General features: G+C 38.4%; 1 pseudogene; it reads left to right on the top strand.

Annotated features, from left to right (window-relative positions):
- The first annotated feature begins 12,261 nt into the window (after positions 1-12,261).
- LOC124508669 (SWI/SNF-related matrix-associated actin-dependent regulator of chromatin subfamily E member 1-like) overlaps positions 12,262-19,965 on the top strand; it is a 77,689-nt pseudogene continuing 69,985 nt past the window's right edge.

Here is a 19,965-nt window from a genome sequence, read left to right as displayed (position 1 = left end):
CTTGTGGCTTTTGAACCACCTCTGTGACTAGGATTTTCCTGTTATTAGCCCTTAGAGGTGTCTCTGAACTTGTGGCTATTAATCCTCAGGGGTGGCTCCAAGGGGGTGGCCATATCTGCGTTATTCCTCCTTGCTCCTGCCTAACTACTGCATAACACTATGATCTTTTACAGATGGTCAAAAGCACGTTCTGTTTGTAAAAATACTCATTTGTTGTTCATATGTTGAGAAGCCGAAGATCCAAAGATCATGACATTATTTTTAATTTATTCCAACATTTTTTAAAATACAGGACTGAATTACAAACCTTGATACTGTTATGGGTTAAACAGAGCCCCCCCCCACCTTCAAATTAAGTGTTGAAGTTTTAACTCTCAAGACCTCAGAAAATGACCTTGTTTGGAAATGGGATGTTGGTGATGTAACTCGTTAAGGTCAGGTATATAGGGTGGGCCCAAATCAGAGGGGCAAATTTGTGCACAGGCACATGTACAAGAGAACACCTTGTGTGCATGTAGGCAGCCATCTACAAGCGAAGGAGAAAGGCCTGGAACATATCCTTCCCTTTCAGCCATCAGAAGAAGCCAACCCTGGTAACATCTTTGAACTGTGAGACAATAAATTTATGTTGGTTAAGCGATCCAGTTTGTGGTACTTTCTGAAGGCAAACTAATACATATGGCATTATGTCTAAAAGAATTTGAAATAAAAAACTCCAGTATTGCCCTAGTTTCATGGGAAGCACACAGAATTGATCATTAGGAGACTGGTCCTAGTTAGAATTAGTCTTCACTAATTTGCTATAAACATTGTGAAGTCAATTGCTTTGAAATAACTAAACTTCAGTGAAAATATAAAATTATTCAATTAGTTCTCTTTAAAATGTTTCAGAAAGAATGTCATCATAAATGTGCAGTGCTATGTAAATGTTGGTAATGGAATTTAATTTATTAAACATCATCAAGATTTCTCCATTAGAATAATCATTGAAATGGAAAACATGGTATATGTATTTTTATAAAGTAAGATTTTTTTAAACTTCTCCTTTAGATTTGCCTGACCAAATCATCTGCTTCCAATTTGGAAGGTGGTGAAATTTATTTCTTAGTTTTTAGAATCAAAATACAACTATTTAAATGGCATCTTTCAATTAAAAACACATTCTTTTATTTCTTTACATTGGTCCTCACTTGCCAAACAATGCTGATTGAGAATATCACCTCCTTATTGAAGGGCTAGGAGGTACAATCGAAAACCCACTATGCAATATTTTTTTTTATGTAGAACAATTTACCCTCTTTTGCAATGTATTTGCTTATATGTTTATTCTCTACTAAACCTGAGTCCCTCAAGAGAGCAGTACCACTGGCAGTGTGGCCAGCATACTCAGCATTCAGTGCTTAATAAAGGAGAAATGGGAAGTCCTGAAGGATTGGACAGAGGAGAAAAGGAAAAGCCATATTTCTTTTTTTTTTATCATGAAAGGTTATGTTTACATTTTTAAATTTTATTTTTAATTTTTTTAAAATTCACATCCAAATTAGTTCGTATATAGTGAAACAATGATTTCAGGAGTAGATTCCTTAGTGCCCTTACCTATTTAGCCCATCCCTCCTCCTACAACCCCTCGAGTAACCTTCAGCTTGTTCTCCATATTTATGAGTCTCTTCTGTTTTGTTCCCCTACCTGTTCTTACATTATTTTTGTTTTCCTTCCTTTATTCATAGGTTTTGTCTCAAAGTTCTCATATGAGTGGGTCCTATAATTTTTGTCTTTCTCTGTCTGACTAATTTCACTTAGCATAATACCCTCCAATTTCATCTACATAGTTGCAAATGGCAAGATTTCATTCTTTTTGATTGCTGAGTAATACTCCATTGTATATATACCACATCTTCCCTATCCATTCATCCACCGATGGACATTTGGGCTCTTTCCATACTTTGGCTACTGTTGATCGTGCTATAAACATGGGGGTGCACGTGTCCCTTTGAAACAGCACACCTGTATCCCTTGGATAAATGCTGAGTAGTGCAATTGCTGGGTGGTAGGGGAATTGTATTTTTAGTTTTTTGAGGAACCTCCATACTGTTTTCCAGAGTGGCCGCACCAGCTTGCATTGCCACCAACAATGCAAAAGAGATCCTCTTTCTCTGCATCCTCGCCAACATCTGTTGTTGCCTGAGTTGTTAATGTTAGCCATTCTGACAGGTGTAAGGTGGTATCTCATTATGGTTTTCATTTGGATTTCCCTGATGATGAGTGATGTTGAGCATGTTTTCATGTGTCACTTGGCCATCTGGATGTCTTCCTTGGAGAACTGTCTATTCATGTCTTTTGCCCATTTCTTCACTGGAATCTTTGGTTTTTGAGTGTTGAGTTTGATAAGTTCTTTATCGATTTTGGATACTAACACTTTATCTGGTATGTCATTTGCAAATATCTTCTCCCATTCTGTTGCTTGCTTTTAGTTTTGCTGATTGTTTCCTTCACTGTGCAGAAGATTTTAATTTTCACGAGGTCCCAGTAGTTGATTTTTTCTTTTGTTTCCCTTGCCTCCAGAGACTTCCTGAGTAAGATGTTGCTGTGGCCAAGGCCAAAGAAGTTGTTGTCTGCTTTCTCCTCAGATTTTGATGCTTCCTCTCTTACATTGAGGTCTTTCATCCATTTTGAGCTTATTTTTGTGTATGGTGTAAGAAAGTGGTCCAGTTCATTCTTCTGCATGTCGCTGTCCAGTTTTCCCAGCACCACATGCTGAAGAGACCATCTTTATTTTATTGGATATTCTTTCCTGCTTTGTCAAAGATGAGTTGGCCAAACGTTTGTGGGTCCTTTTCTGGGCTCTCTATTCTGTTCCATTGATCTGAGTGTCTGTTGTTGTGCCAGTACCATACTGTCTTGATGATTACAGCTTTGTAGTATAGCTTGAAGACTGGGATTGTGATGCCTCCTGCTTTGATTTTCTTTTTCAAGATTGCTTTGGCTATTCGGGGTCTTTTCTGGTTCCATACGAATTTTAGGATTATTTGTTCTAGCTCTGTGAAGAATGCTGGTGTTACTCTGATAGGGATTGCATTGAATATGTAGATTGCTTTGGGTAGTATCGACATTTGAACAATATTTGTTCTTCCTATCCAGGAGCATGGAATCTTTTTCCATGTTTTTGTGTCTTCTTCAATTTCTTTCCTAAGCTTTCTATAGTTTTCAGCATATAGATTTTTCACCTCTTTGGTGAGATTTATTCCTAGGTATTTTATGGTTTTTGGTGCAACTGTAAATGGGATCGATTCCTTGATTTCTCTTTCTGTCGCTTCATTGTTGGTGTATAAGAATGCAACCGATTTCTGTGCGTTGATTTTATGTCCTGCAACTTTGCTGAATTCATGAATCAATTCTAGCAGTTTTTTCGTGGAATCTTTTGGGTTTTCCATATAGAGTAACATGTCATCTGTGAAGAGTGAAAGTTTGACCTCCTCCTGGCTGATTTGGATGCCTTTTATTTCTTTGCGTTGTCTGATTGCAGAGGCTAAGACTTCCAATAATACGTTGAATAACAGTGGTGAGAGTGGATATCCCTGTCTTGTTCCTGACCTTAGGGGGAAAGCTGTCAGTTTTTCCCCATTGAGGATGATCTTAGCGTTGGGTCATTCATATATGGCTTTTATGATCTCGAGGAATGATCCTTCTATTCCTACTTTCTTGAGCATTTTTATCAAGAAAGGATGCTGTATTTTGTCAAATGCTTTCTCTGCATCTATTGAGAGGATCATATGGTTCTTGTGTTTTCTTTTCTTGATGTGATGAATCACGTTAATTGTTTTGCGGATATTGAACCAGCCCTGCATCCCAGGGATAAATCCCACTTGGTCGTGGTGAATAATTTTTTAACTGTATTGTTGGGTCAGGTTGGCTAATATCTTGTTGAGGATTTTTGCATCCATGTTCATCAGAGAAATTGGTCAATAGTTCTCCTTTTTAGTGGGGTCTCTGTCTGGTTTTGGAATCAAGGTAATGCTGGCTTCCATAGAAAGAGTTTGGGAGTTTTCCTTCCATTTCTATTTTTTGGAACACCTTCAAGAGAATAGGTGTTAACTCTTCCTTAAATGATTGGTAGAATTCCCCTGGAAAGCCATCTGTCCTTGGACCCTTTTTTTTTTTTTTTGGCAGATTTTTGATTACTAATTCAATTTCCTTACTGGTTATGGGTCTGTTCAAATTTTCTACTTCTTCCTGTTTCAGTTTTGGTAGTGTTTATGTTTCTAGGAATGTCTCCATTTCTTCCAGATTGCCCATTTTATTGGCATATAATTACTCAAATATTTTCTTATTATTGTTTTTATTTCTGCTTGTTGGTTCTGATCTCTCCTGTTTCATTCTTGATTTGATTGTATTTAGGTTCTTTCCTTTTTCTTCTTGATCAAACTGGTTGGTCGTTTGTCAATTTTGTTAAATCTTTCAAAGAACCAGCTTTTGGTTTCATTGATCTGTCCTACTGTTTTCTGGATTTGATAGCATTAATTTCTGCTCTAATTTTTATTTTTTCCTGTCTTCTGCTGGTTTTGGGTTGTATTTGCTGTTCTTTTTCCTGCTCCTTAAGGCATTAGGTTAGGTTGTGTATCTGAGACCTTTCTTCCCTCTTTAGGAAGGCCTGGATTGCTATATACTTTCCTCTTATGACCGCCTTTGCTGGGTCCCAGAGGTTTTGGGTTGCGGTGTTATCATTTTCATTGGCTTCTATATACTTTTTGATTTCCTCTTTAACTTCTTGGTTAACCCATTTGTTCTTTAGTAGGATGTTCTTCAGTCTCCAAGTATTTGTTACCTTTCCAAATTTTTCCTTGTGGTTGATTTCGAGTTTCATAGCGTTGTGGTCTGAAAATATGCACGGTATGATCTCGATCTTTTTGTACTTAGTTACGGCTGATTTGTGTCCCAGTATATGGTCTATTCTGGAGAACGTTCCATGTGCACTGGAGAAGAATGTATATTCTGCTGCTTTAGGATGAAATGTGCTGAATATATGTGAAGTCCATCTGGTCCGGTGTGTCATTCAAAGTCATTGTTTCCTTGTTGAATTTTTGATTAGATGATCTGTCCATTGCTGTGAGTGAGGTGTTGAAGTCTCCTACTATTATGGTATTACTATCGATGGGTTTTTTTGTTGTTTGTTTGTGATTAGTTGATTTATATGTTTGGGTGCTCTCACATTTGGCGCATAAATGTTTACAATTGTTAGGTCTTCTTGGTGGATAGACCCCTTGATTATGATACAATGCCCTTCTACATCTCTTGATACCGTCTTTGTTTTAAGGTCTAGATTGTCTGATATAAGTATGACTACTCTGGCTTTCTTTTGTTGACGATTAGCATGATAGATGGTTCTCCATCCCCTTATTTTCAATCTGAAGGTGTCTTTCGGTCTAAAGTGGGTCTCTGGTAAACAGCATATAGATGGATCTTGTTTTCTTATCCATTCTGTTACCCTATGTCTTTTGATTGGTGCATTGAGTCCACTGACATTAGAATGAGTACTGAAAGATATGAATTCATTGCATTATGATGCTTGTCTGTTGGAGTTTCTGGTGGTGTTCTCTGGTCTTTTCTAGTCTGTGTTACTTTTGCTATATATATATATATTTTTTTTTCATCTTTTCTCCCCTCAGAGAGTCCCCCTTAAATTTTTTTGCACGGCTGATTTAGTGGTCATGAACTCCTTTAATTTTTGTTCGTCTGGGAAACCTTTAATCTCTACTTCTCTTTTGAAATGGCAGCCTTGCTAGATAAGGAATTCTTGGCTGCATGTTTTTCTGATTCAGCACATTGAATATACCCCACAACTCCTTTCTGGTGTGCCACGTTTCTGTGGATAGGTCTGTTGCGAGCCTCATCTGTCTTCCCTTGTAGGCTAGGGACTCTTTTTCCCTTGCTGCTTTCATGATTCTTTCCTTGTCTGAGAATTGTGAATTTGACTGTGATATGCCTTGTTGATGGTTGGTTTTTGTTGAATCTAATGGGGGTCCTCTGTGCTTCCTGGATTTTGATGTGTGTGTCTTTCCCAAAGTTAGGAAAGTTTTCTGCTATGATTTTCTCACATAACCCTTCTAGCCCTATTTCTCTCTCTTCCTCTTCTGGGACCCCTAGGATTCTGATGTTGTTCCTTTGTAATGAGTCACTGATTTCTCTAACTCTTAAATCGTGCTCTTGCCTGCATCTCCCTCTTTTTTTCTGCTTCATTATTCTCTATAAGTTTGCCCTCTATATCGCTGATTCTGTGTTCTCTCTCATCCATCCTTCCCACTTCAGCATCCATCCATGAATGCAGCTCAGGTATAGGATTTTTAATTTCATTCTGGCTATTTGTTACTTCTTTTATCTCTGCAGAAAGGGATTCTAACCTATTTTCTACTCCAGCTCATATTTTTATTATCATGATTCTAAATTCTAGTTCAGACATCTTGGTTATAACTGTGTTGGTTAAGTCCCTGGCTGTCATTACTTCGTGCTCTTTCTTTTGTGGTGAATTCCTTCATTTTGTCCTTTTGAAGGCAGAAAAGGAATTAATGAGGTAGAAAAATTAAAATTAAAGTTTAAAAATATTCAAATTAAAAAGTTAAAACACACACACAAAATCAAATAAATAATGATAAATCCTAGGTGTGTTTTTGTGTAGGTGTTGAAAGTGGTTTGACAGATTAGAGAAAAAAAGGGGGGGAAAGGATATCACTTGAGATTTTGAAAAAATGAATACACTGAAGTAGACTAAAATAAGATGATGGGATTAATATGGAATTTGTAAAAATTTACACGAATATAAACAATGGAGTAGAAAAAAATTAAAGAAAAATATTTTAATAGAAATTGAAAGTAAAAATTAAGTTTTTCTCTTTCTGTTTTCAAGAAAAAGAAAAGAAACAAAAAAGAGAAAATAAAAAATTTAAAAAAAGGAAATCCTTTGAAAATTTGAAAAAGGGAATACACTGTAGTAGACTAAAAAACTGATGGAAGTAAAAAAGAATTTGAAAAACATTTACACAAAATAAAAAAGTATACTAAAAAAATTAAAGAAAAATATTTTTAATAAAAATTGAAAACAAAAATGATTTTTCTCTTTGTGTATTCAAGAAAAAGAAAAGAAGTGAAAAAGAGTAAAAACCAAACCAAAACAAACAAAAAAAAACGAAGAAAATTGAACATATGGACGTGCTAACAGATTGAAAAACGACTAAAATTACTTTATTATCCCCTAGAAGTCAGACTATGAAGTGCTTTATAGTCCATAAACTAAGTAGGTGGTGAGACTTTTGTTCTTGAAGAGTGAGGTTGGCCATTGGGCCGGTCTCAGTGTAATGCTCCATTCTCCACTAGATGGCGCTGCCAGCCTCCTGGGATGGAGTGTTGTGGTGCTTGTAGGTGCATATGCACATGCACGGGAGCGGTGACAATGGTGTCACCCAGCTACCCTGTGTCTAGTATAGGAACTCTGTTTTCCCCAATCAGCAATCGTGCACCTGTCCTGCATCTTCAGCTTTCATCCACTCCCTGCTTTTTCGCTGTCTGTGACCAAGCCCCAGGGATTTCCTCTCTTCCAAGTTTTGTCTCAGATGTGGCTCTTTTCGCCAGCCCCTTACTTCTGAAGGACTGCGGCTTTGACCCATTCCACCCCTCTGTGGGAGAGTCTCACTGAGCAATGGCCGAATGCCAGCTCCACCCAGGAACCCTTGTGGGACCCTGTTGTTGCCAGTGCCTCAAGACTGTGGCCAAGTGCTAGCCCACCCCAGAAAAAGTTCATGAGACAGTGTAGCAGCAGCGTTTCAGGGATTATGGAAAATCACAACACACATCTGGCACCAGGCTTCGCCCTAATGACCTTGCCCCAGCACCAGTGAATGTGGCCATTCTCTGGGGTCTGCTGGGATCAGGTGGCTTCAACAGTCTCTACCAAATGTCCTTCCAGCAGTGGAACCGCTTTTCCCCGTACAGCCTGAGAACTTCCCGGACCCCACTCTGCTCCTGGGGATTTGCCCTTCCCACCAGAGCACTGACAGGTATGGAGCTGTGGAGTTGTAGACTTTGTGCTCCCCTTCTTTACAGTCTTTTTTTTTAATGTTTATATGTGAGAGAGAAACAGAGTTTGAGCGGGGGGTGGGGGGAACGTGCAGAGAGAGAGGGAGACACAGACTCTGAAGCAGGTTCCAGGCTCTGAGCTGTCAGCACAGAGCCCAACATGGGGCTCAAACTCACGAACCATGAGATCATGACCTAAGCCGAAGTCAGATGCTTAACTGACTGAGCCACCCAGGTGCCCCCCACTTGTTTACAGTCTTAATGGAATTTAAACCCTCTCTTTTCTTCTTTCTCCCTCTTTAGTCCCTGTGGCTGTTTCTAATTTTCCACTTTCTCTCCAGCTGCTTTTGTGGAGGGGTGCTTTTCCCATATTCTTTCACCACCACCCCTGTCTCTGTCCTCTCTCTGCCCTCAAAAGCACCTCCCTTCCTGCTGCGGCTTCTCGCTCCCCAAGTTCACCTCTCTGTGCCATATTCCTGCTTAATTCTGTGGTTCAGGTTGTGCAGATTGTTGTGTTAATCCTCCAATCGGTTTTCTAGGTGTGCAGGATGGTTTAGTGTTGGTCTGGCTGTATTTCATGGATGCGAGACACACACAAAAAACTTCCATGCTGTTCCATCACCTTGGCTCCTCCCAAAGCCATATAATTTCTAAGGGACTATTGACTCATGTCCAATTAATTTTTCCCTTATATAAGTCTGCATTCTAATTTTCAGTTATCAGTAATCTTCACGTGACACAGTGTGACACATTTCTTTCTGAAAATGCAGGAAAGCATCATAACGTCTGCAAGGATACATCCACTGTATGGAACCATATGCTTTATGTATGAGAGGGAGAGAAGAGAAGGTTAAATGGGGGTAGGGAGGCTGGTGGTGTAAAACAACTTTAGACCTTATGAAAAGAACATTGTATTATTTTGGTTCAATTCAGTGTCCTTTTCTATGGTATCACCTAATTTTTAAGTATGTAATTCCTCCACTTTTGTGTGAATAACTTAGGAAAGAGAGGCCATGGCAAAAGTTACATAACGTTGCACTCCTTCAAGAAAAACTCAATAAATGGTTTTTACTCACTATCTGCTAAGGTTAATTTTGAAATTGCACAATTTATAGCCATAGTATCTCTTCCAAAATTATTGATGCAAATCAAAGACAGCCTATTGAAGTTAATAAATATATTTTCAAAAATCACAGTTCTCAAGCAAATAAATGGTTTTGGGCTTAAAAGATTGATAGTGAAGGAGATTTTACTTTACTCAGAATCCGTTTAAAATAGTTTCAGCCTAGTCCTTTAGACAAGGCACAAAATTATGTTTAGGATTAAGAGTACGGTTTCTGTAACCAAACTACTTGTCTTTTAAGTCTGATTCAATACTGATTTTATCAATTTCTAATTATATGATACTGGCCATATAGTTTAATGCCTAAGTCTCAGGTTTTAACAAATAGTAGTACCTGTCATACAGAGTTGTGTAAGTATTAAATAAGATAATATCTGTAACATGCCTAGCATAGTGTATAAGTGTAATAAAATAGTTCTTGTAATTGTTTAGAGCTATGTCCATGTGAGCCTACCACCAAAGGTAAAAATACCTATATTATGCTTTTCCTGTTTTTTTTTTTTTAAGTTTATTTATTTATTTTGAGAAGAGAGAGAGAGAATGGGGCAGAGAGAGGAGAGAGACAATCAAGCGGGCTCAGCACTGTCAGCACAAAGCCTGATGTGGGGCTCAAACTCATGAACCTAAGATCATAACTGGAGCTCAAGATCATGAAGTCAGGTGCCCACCCAGGTGCCCCTTCCTATTTTTTCTTATCAAATATACAATTAAATTCCATTTTGAGCAGACATTTGCAATATAGGAGTGGCAAAAATAAATCAGCAGGGTCTTCTCAAACTGGAATAGGAGTTAGCAAAAGAAAATCCTTTTTCTCTGTTTAACTATTAGGTAACGAACAGGCAATGATCCTTATTTTTCCAATTAGCACCTCATGCTTCTCCATAAATAATTGAATATAATATTTATCTCTTAAGATGTCCTGCCACAGACTAGTTGAAGAAACTTGAGTCACTTGGTAGATAGGGAATGCGACTTTCAATCCCAGGGTAAGAGAATCAGAGGTTTGTCACTGTTTCTTACTTCCAAAGCACACACGTTTTCTAGACCTGGTCCTGCAGAGTAAGAAAGATGAAGCCTGTCCACTGCTGCTGTGGTGCGTGGCTGGTCAGCAACTGTCCAGAACCACAAAGGTGTCCACCAGTAAGGACTAATTTGGATAGTTGTCATTGCTTTCCCTAATCTCAGCTGGGAAATTATATGGCAAATGGAATATTATGATTAGTGAGTCTCAGTAGTGTTCAGCCTTAAACACAGGCTAAGATTCCCCACAAGAATTGGCAAAACTTTCCCACCAGCTCAGAGTACTCCACTCACCCTGTTAACCTCCTTTGGTGTACTTGGGGTCTCCCCTCACCAAATATATCAGACATGGCACCCTTTCTCCACAGAAGGTGTTATTATAACATTGGATCTCAGAATCCAGCAATTCAAGGCAACCCTCCTTGATTTTGTCAAAGCCCTAGGGCTTCATAGATGATCTATCCAATGCTTTCATAAAGCTGAGACACTGAAATGAGTAAGTATGATAATCTACAAGATCTGTTCCAGGTTACTTTCAGCAAGAATACTTCTTAGCAACTGGAAGCCCTTCTCACTTATAAAAAGGAGGGGGGGGCACCCTGGATGGCTTAGTCTGTTGAGCGTCACTCTTTTTTGGTTTTTAAGTTTATTTATTTGTTTTTATCCAGAGAGAGAGAGAGAGACAGAAAGAGAGAGAGAGAGAGAGAGAGAGAGAGAGAGAGAGAGAGAGAATCCCACAAACTGTGAGATCATAATCTGCACAGAAATCAAGAGTCTGATGTTTAAGTGACTAACCACTCTACTGCCGCTACACCTGTCTCTTGGTTTCAGCTCAGGTCATGATCTCATGGTCACAGGTTTGAGCCCCTCCTAGAGCTCTATACTCACGGCATAGAGCCTGCTTGAGATTCTCTCTCTCCTTCTCTCTCTGCCCCTACCCTAAATAACTAAACATAAAAAAAAAGTGTTAGTGGTTGTCCTGTTTCATAACTAACCAGATGTTTATAATGCAAAGATGTGTATTGTCATAGAAGTAGGTATGGGTTATTGTGGAACACTGATGAGGGCACCATGTTTGAATTACAGTAGTAGGCTCTAGAGAGGAAAAGGGGGAAAAAAGCTTTCTTTTAAAGCAGGGTTGAGAGATCAATCTGGAAGTAACTGTGATCAGTAGGAGAGCAGCTTAAGCATGAGAACTTGAAAATCATTCATCTTGGCAAGGGAAAAGGTCAATGGCTTTAAGTTTAGACAGATTTAGGGTCAAATTTAGTCTCTACCATTTACTATAAATAAAATGGAAGTCATTTCTCATCTCCTCTAAGCCTCTGTTCATCCAAAATATTAGAATAATCATATGTACCTTATTATAAACATTGAATTCATCTTATTGAAAAACAGTGGAGGTCATGAGACTGGCTTGCCTGAGAGCTCTCACAGGTTAGGTGAAAAAGTATAAGATCAAATAGAGAGTAGAGGGTAGTGGCTAACCACTTGATGCTGGAGTCAGTCTTTCCAGGTTCCATTGATTCCTGGTTCCATCACCTACAAAATGGACCTTTGACAATTTACTTCATCTCTCATCTACAAAATGGTAATTTCAGTACTTCTACTTCCTATGGCTATGGATTGAGTGACTTAATAAGACTGAACATTTAGAAAGGATTTTGGAGTGTTTTAAACATTCATTTTTAGGATGTGTACCTGTCTCTCTTTTGCTACTTCTCAGGAACAAAGAAGTTCTGCATTTAACTGCTCCTGCTTCCTCTTGGCCTGATTAATCACTTTTCTATATATTACATTCTACCTCTTTATCTTTTCCATTGGCACTGATACAGGCTGAAATCTATCTAGCCTTAAATGATATATATATATATATATCCCTTTTCAAGGTCAATGTACTACCCAACTACCACCCTGAATTCTCATCTTTAGGGCTCAACTTAAGAAACTTCTTCATGATCACAAAAGGGAAATGAGGCTGGAGCTGTGGGCACTTTTTCTGTCCATGGTGTCTCAGATTCATTCTTAAGGAACTGAGAACTTAATCTCCCAAAATGTCAAAAAGGCCATCATATGCCCCACTACCTACCCCAGCTACTTCAACACACATGCCCAGCAGGCCAGGGTTTGTGGGATGCAATCCATACAGTCACCTCCCCTACAACAACTGCAGGCCTGGAGGGAACCCAGGCACCAATGCCAGGCCATGGCATCCTCTGGTATTACAACTCCAAACTGTCAAAGCCACCAGATAAACCACTGATGGCCTATGTGAGGTACAGCAGAAAGGTCTGGGACCGAGGAAAAGCTTTCAACCATGATCTAAAGTTCAGAGAAGATTGGCAAGGTTATTAGTAGCATGTGGAGAGATCTCTGATGAAGAAAAACAAGAATATGTAGACAAATACAAAGCAGAAAAAGATAGAATACAATGAATCTGTGAAGGCCTATCATATTTCCCCCCAATACACTGCTTACATAAATGTACAAGGTTGTACAGAAGCTTCTTTAGAGAAAGAAAGTCAACAGAGACAGTCTTGCATGGCGAAAGGAGAACCTTACATGAGTATTCAGCCTGCCAAAGATCCAGAAAATCAAGATGATGGCCTTTCAGGGAAGTATACAGCCACTGTCCATTTCCAAAGAAACCACTGTCTCATCTGTGAAATCCTTAGTGAGAGTGTGGTGTTTGATCAGTTGTCACGACAACTAGAATGCACGTTCTCAAATGAAAGGTCCAGTCCTTAATGGCTCATCAGCAAACACCAGAAGATGAACTTCTTCAAATAGAGGAGCGACACCAAGAAGAGAAGAGGAAATTCCTGGAAAGCAGAGATTCATTTAACAATGAACTTAAAAGCTTGTGTGATTTCAAAGTAGTAATGGATATGGGGAAAAAATGCTCCTGAAATTGCACAGGCAGAGGAACACACCCACAAAACGCAGGAGAAAAGGGAGAAAGAGGCCACAGAACAAGCTGAAGGCAGTCAGAGTAGCATGGTTCCTGAGGAAGAGCAAGCTGCCAGGAAGACTGAGGTAAAGAGAGATGACAAGAGCTTCCCAATGGAGACAGAGAAGACATGTCTCGAACAAGGGACAGAAAGCCAACAGAAGGTGAAGGCACATCTACTCCTGAGGACAAGGCGAGCAGGCAGCAGGGAGTGGACAGTATGACTGAGGAAGGGGCCAGTGATGGTGACACTGACTCAGAGAGCAATAATGCAACAGGGGAGGAACCACCAACAGACTCCCCCTGGAAGACGAGAGGAGAGAGTACATGTTGCCTTGTTCTATGTGTTCTAAATACTTCTTTTTTTTTTTTTTAATTTTTTTTCAACGTTTATTTATTTTTGGGACAGAGAGAGACAGAGCATGAACGGGCGAGGGGCAGAGAGAGAGGGAGACACAGAATCGGAAACAGGCTCCAGGCTCTGAGCCATCAGCCCAGAGCCCGACGCGGGGCTTGAACTCACGGACCGCGAGATCGTGACCTGGCTGAAGTCGGACGCTTAACCGACTGCGCCACCCAGGCGCCCCATCTAAATACTTCTTTAGGGGCACGTGGGTGACTCAGTCTGTTAAATGTCCGACTTCGGCTCAGGTCATGATCTCATGGTTCATGAGTTTGAGCCCTGCATCAGGCCCTGTGCTGACAGCTCAGAGCCTAGAGTCGGCTTCAGATTCTGTGTCCCCCTTTATCTCTGCCCCTCCTCTGCTCATGCTGTCTCTCTCTGTCTCTCAAAATTAAATAAAAATGTTAAAAAAATAAATAAATTTTTAAATTCGGGGGAAAAAGAAATTTCTTCATCATGGTCTCATTCTTCACTCCATTCTGTCCTGTGTACCCCTGTACTGAGAGAGCTCTTCCTTTCTAGATCACTGTTCTTCATATCACTGAGTTCAACTTTCATCTTGCCTGATATTTCAGAAGCACTTTGTACTACCTTTAAGTTAACATTAAACCACTACTTCTAAATAAAATAACATTCATAATAACAGCCATAATAAAAATGATAGCATATTGCTTCGGTTTCTCTGATACCACCCTCTACTGGCATTCCTCTAACCTTTTAATTCTCCCTTCTCAACCACATGGATGGTCCATTTTTTTCTATCCAATGTTTTTTTGTTTGTTTTTTTTTTTTTGTTTTATTTTATTTTATTTTTTTCTATCCAATGTTTAACTGTTGAATTTCTTTGCAGTGTGTCATTGGTCATGTATCTTTTCTCCCTCAGTGTCCTTCAGTTAAGTGTGCACACAATACCCATGGCTTCAGTTGTTAGGAATATGGTCTGACTTTAACTATATAAATATGTGTCTGCATCTCAGCCCTTTTGAATTCTAACCCCATATATCTGAATAACTGTTTGTATGTTTCCATGTTCAATAGTGAACTTGCAGTGTTTTCCTATAATGTCTCCTATCTGAATGAATGATAACAGCATCCATCCAATTGTACAAGTTGGAAACCTGAGAATCCTTCAAGACACCCTCCTATCTCTCATCCCCCATATCAGTGAGGCCTGATGCTCTATTGATTTTGCCTCCTAAATAGCTCTCAGACTCTGCATCTCTCAGCATCTTTTCTGCCAGGATCCTAACCCAAGTGATCATCTACTATTCCCTGAATTAATGCAACATCCTTCTAAGTGGTTCCAGTTTCTGTCTGTCCTGCAAATTTTTTTCTCTACAGTACAGGAAAATTGATCATTTAATAGTGAAAATCTGACTGCAGCTTTCTTGTTCATAACTTTTCAGTGGTTTCCCCACTTTTAACACGTGCAGGGTGCATCATTATCTGGTCTGCATTCCACTCTTCAGCTTTATCACTAACATTTTCCTAGTCTTTCTTTTCACTCTGACCTTCCTTCATTTCCTCTAGTGAGCAATACTGCTCCCTGCCTTAGGCTGTCACAAGCACTGTACCCTCTGCTCTGACCATTCTGACTGTTCTCTTTTTTGTCAGTTAACACTCATCCTTTGGATCTCAATGAAAAAATCAAAGTTTTTATTTTCCAGCAAATGCTGACGACATTTACCTAGACTCAGTTAGATCTTTCATTGACAGCACATTGCATTTGTCCTTCATAACACTTACCTTATTTTAATAACTGCTTCTCCCACTAGGCTGTACTTTTTGATGACAGGCAAAATGGTGTCTGCTTGACTCACAATTAAATTCTTGAATTTTTAAAGGGCTAGAAATCCCAAATTCCAGCAACATTTATTAAAGTCATTTTTTTTTCCTCTCCTAGATTCTCCTAGAAAAATTTGTCTTTGCCATCTGGGTGTGAGGCAAACATACTTTCCCTACAACTTGTATTCTAATTTATATTCCTTCATCTAGGAAAGTTAGGTCACTGTTTTTCATACCATGTCTTTCTCCTTCATACATTCTCAGGATAAGGAGTTTGAATTCCTCTATCACTTTAGGGGGACCTTCAATAACAAAGGTACCTACAGTAGAAAATAGAGTAGTATATTCAAGGAATTTCTTGGATATACTAACATATGTAAGGAAAGATCAGATTCTTTTTATGTTTTAATAAACTTTCCTAGTGTTAACTTTAAAGTCACTTACTGAATGATCCTCTCGAGCTTTCCTATAGTGACATAGTGATATGCCATTAGACTTTAACTTGCTTTATTTAGAAAGCAAAGGCACAAATCTCACCTTAAATAGTTCAGGGACACACACATATCCGAATAACCAGGGAGATCCCAGCAGCCTCCAGAATCTCAGAGGTTCAATTTCAGGTGACTAGCACCATCCTAACTGTTGGCATAAGCAATGAGATGAAATCCTTAACAATGGCAAATTGCTCTGGACACATAAAAACAAGATTTGGGGTCCACTTGCTAAGACAATGACCCTGGAGTTAACTTTCATTCTTTACCAATTTGTAACAAATCGAAACAATGTAAACCCCAATGGGCAGAAAAGAGGAGGACAGAAAAACATAGATTGGTATAGAAAAGTGAGATAAATTAGATAGGAAGAAAAGAAAGAAAGAAGGTTTTGTAGGCTGTAGAAATGATAGCACCATCTCTATGACCCAAATAACCACCAGTTTATATTCTATTTATATTATTCTCCCAGAGCACTATGTTTAACTTTTATTTGGCCTGTTTATAAAAGTTTTTTTTGCTGTCATTTTTGAATATGTATTAATTCTTTGATTTTAGCCAATATTTATTATATTTATTTTATATATATCTTGAGTACAATGGTGTATATATACATATATATACGTATATATATAAGTATAATAGTATATATGTAACACATAAGAATACATATTCTCATATGTGTGTATATATATATATATATATACACATATACTGAGAAAATAATCATAACTCAGTGGATTCAATAGCTCTTTAAGGGATGCTTCAGTTGCTAAAGGGAAATAAAGGACCTAAGGACTACAAAATGGACTTCTTTCATGGCTTCAACTGAGCCTGTGTATATACTCTTCTTGGATAGCCACCTTAGGAACATCTCTTGATAAGATTTTCTGTAACTTGTGACTATCTAAGGAACAATGGGGAAAGATTTCCAAACAGCTCATAAAGTGAATAGCTTGATTTTTTTTCTAGGTTTCATAAAAAACAAAATGGTATAACTATATACAATTGACCCTAAACAATGTGGGTGTTAGGAGCTCCAATCCCTCGCTTGGTTGAAAATTTCTGCATAGATTTTGTCTCCCCACAAACTCCATTACTAATAGCCTACTGTTGGCCAGAGCCTTACTGATTCACATAAACAAGTCAATTAGCACATATTTTGTATGTTACATGTATTTTATAGTGTATTCTTATAGTAAAATAAGGTAAAGAAAATAAAATGTTATTAAGAAAATCATATGGAAGAGAAAACACATTTACAGTACTGTACTATATTGAAGAAAAACACTGACATATAAGTGGACCCTGCACAGTTCAAACACCTGTTGTTCAAGGGGTCAACTCTTCCCTTTTGAGATTATTTTACTTTCTAATTTTGCAACTGCTTGTTGAGTTCACTGCAATATATAATGATATATATAATTACTCCCCTAAAGCTTTCTATTCTAAAGGTGGACCCATTGTTTAAGTGAATAATTGTAGAAAAAGGTCTTCTATAGGAGAGTCCATAGGCTAGAATCTCTGCAGTGATCTTAAAAGATTAATCTTTGGTGAGGAAACCTCTATTCATTCTGAAGAAACTGCTGCTGTTATAAAAATAAAATGCCGGTTCAATTTATCAGTGGGAAGATACTTTACATGTGTTATCAGAGTCCTGACATCTCTAGCCTCAGCTCATCTAATTTTTCCTAAAAATCAGTGAACTGCAGAGGGTAGAGAGGCTCTCATTTTGGATTGTCTGCTCCCCCAACCCAGCTTCTCAGCTGCTAATATCCATATTTGTCAATTTCATCCCCTACATTTGTCTCTGAATATGAAAGTATTTGGGATCCAAAAATGTGTCTGTAGACCACATGCCTTTTCCCTTTTGAGGAATTGGAAAGTAATTATTGATTGCTACTGGCCTGGATGAAGGCGTATTTGTGTACCCTTCTTTTTTTGAAGCAAGGCCAGATTTTATTCCTATTAGTGATAGAAGATTGTCCTAAAAGAATCTGGGAAAATTAGGCCTCCTTATAATTTAATAGAAAAGCTGCTCTATCAGTGTTTGCCTACCCACACACTTGTCTTAACATGCCCCATACCTTTTGTACCTTGTATTTTGTTGTGATGTTGAAGTTATATCCTGTATCTTACTCCCTATGCTCAACACATCTTCGGTTACAAATTGATTATTGATTCACCAAAAAAGAATAGCATTTGCCCCTAGGTTCATAGAAACTTTTATATTCATCAGGTCAATTTTCCTTTACTACCAAATTATAGAACACCTAATTCAGCCTCCTGACATAAGCCTACTGAATTCCAGGGATACATGATTTCCTTCCTGGGTATTTTAAGGACTTTAACTTCTGAAATTCTTATGTACTTATCAAATTTTAAATTCCTATCAGTAGGTTTTCCTACTTGTAGATGAAATAAATTGCATTTATGATGGTATGCAAATATTCTCATGTGATCACAGTACCCCTGATCAGACCACAGCCTTCTCCAATAGCTTCATATGATAGCTCCACTAAGCAAAGGTTATTATAAATAGGTCCTTCTTTTTTTTTTCCCCGAGAGAGAGAGAGGGAAGGGGGGTGGTGCAGAGGAAGAGAGAGAGAGATCCTAAGCAGGCTCCATGCTCAGCTCAGGTCCTGATGTAGAGCTCAATTCTATGACCCTGGGATCATAACCTGAGCCGAAATCAAGAGTCTGATGCTCAACTGACTGAGCCACCCACACAACCCACAGATTGATTTTTCGAAAAATTTACCCAGATTAGGCCATTAATGGAGGTAGTAAGATGAATCCCGAAGTTTGCTGCCCCTACCACCACCACCATCAACCAAGTTCTAGGTTTATGGTACTCCCCTGCAACAAGCAATGAGTCTTCGACCACCTACACTTCACTTCCACATAGCAAAACCCTCAGCAGACATATACTACAGGTGTCTTTCTCATGCACTTAATTACACTCATCATAATATTGGCAGTTATTATCACATGAAGATTAAAAGTTACATCAGATGTTAATGGGGCTAAGCAAAGTCTTTCACTAATTTCCATATTAGCTGATGCTTTTCTCTTCATAGCTGATCGTTACTGAAAATTAGCTGAACTTAGTACATTGCATCTGAAGTCCAGCTTATTTTCCTATTGAGAAAGATGCTCTCCAAGTTAGACTAGCAATTATTTTTCTTAAATGCCTCAAAAGTAAGGATTGTTACTTTCTGATCTTCTTGTGGTTTCTGTTTGGCATGTATTAACAAGACATCATCAAAGCTTTCAATTAACATATGATAGTTCTGTTCTTGAAAGTGTTCAGATAACTAAAGTTTCTGATGGAACTCTTCATGTCCTCTGCCTATCTTTAATGTGACAGAAGTTTGCACTGACAACTTCTCCTAAATGATATGGAGTAGAACTGATTTTTCATTTTTAATCCAAGAGAGTAAAGAATATTGGCCAGGAATCCACATCTGTGGGTATGTCTAGGTTATGACAGTAAGGGCAAATAGACTTGGTAGGTTTTTAAGCTCACTATATTTATTCGTAAGTCTCTATGCATTATTAGATTTTTATTTTGCAATACCAGATCAATACAAAATTTAAAAATATGATATTTTTACTCCTTTTCCTTTGAATTGCAATTAACCTACTCCTATGTACCACTCATTTGAGGTTTATTTGTATTAGCTAGCTTTGTTCTGGTAAAACAAACAAAACAAAAGAAAAAGATCCCAAATCTTCATTGGCTTACGTTGCACCTGACATTCAGCCTAACAAGTGTACATCATTTTCTAACTCACATGACACTGTCCGGTACCTGTAACTTGGCTCTTGTCACTGTGCTTCATTTCTAGCTCTGTGCTGAAGGAGCAGCTTACGTTCTGAACATGTCATTCTCATGGGAAAGGAGATTGGCTCTTTGAACTTTTATTTGTAAATGACATCATTCTTGTATGCTCATACTCCATTGGCCAAATGCAGTCAGGTATCAATTAGTTGATTCCTCCTACAGGGAATAGGTACATGGCAAGTCACATGGCAATGGAAGATAATATAATTTTTTTTTTTTTTTTACAGGGAGGTGAGAGGTGAACAATTGGGGATAATAATAGATCTCTAGCAGTTACCTATG

Source organism: Lynx rufus, unplaced genomic scaffold, assembly GCF_022079265.1.
Source record: "Lynx rufus isolate CCGP_SWC_20201006 ecotype Redwood Valley unplaced genomic scaffold, mLynRuf1.p SCAF_1, whole genome shotgun sequence".
Taxonomy (NCBI): Eukaryota; Metazoa; Chordata; class Mammalia; order Carnivora; family Felidae; genus Lynx; species Lynx rufus.
The sequence above is the reverse complement of the archived record's forward strand: the minus strand, read 5'-3'. Positions and strand labels throughout refer to the sequence as shown.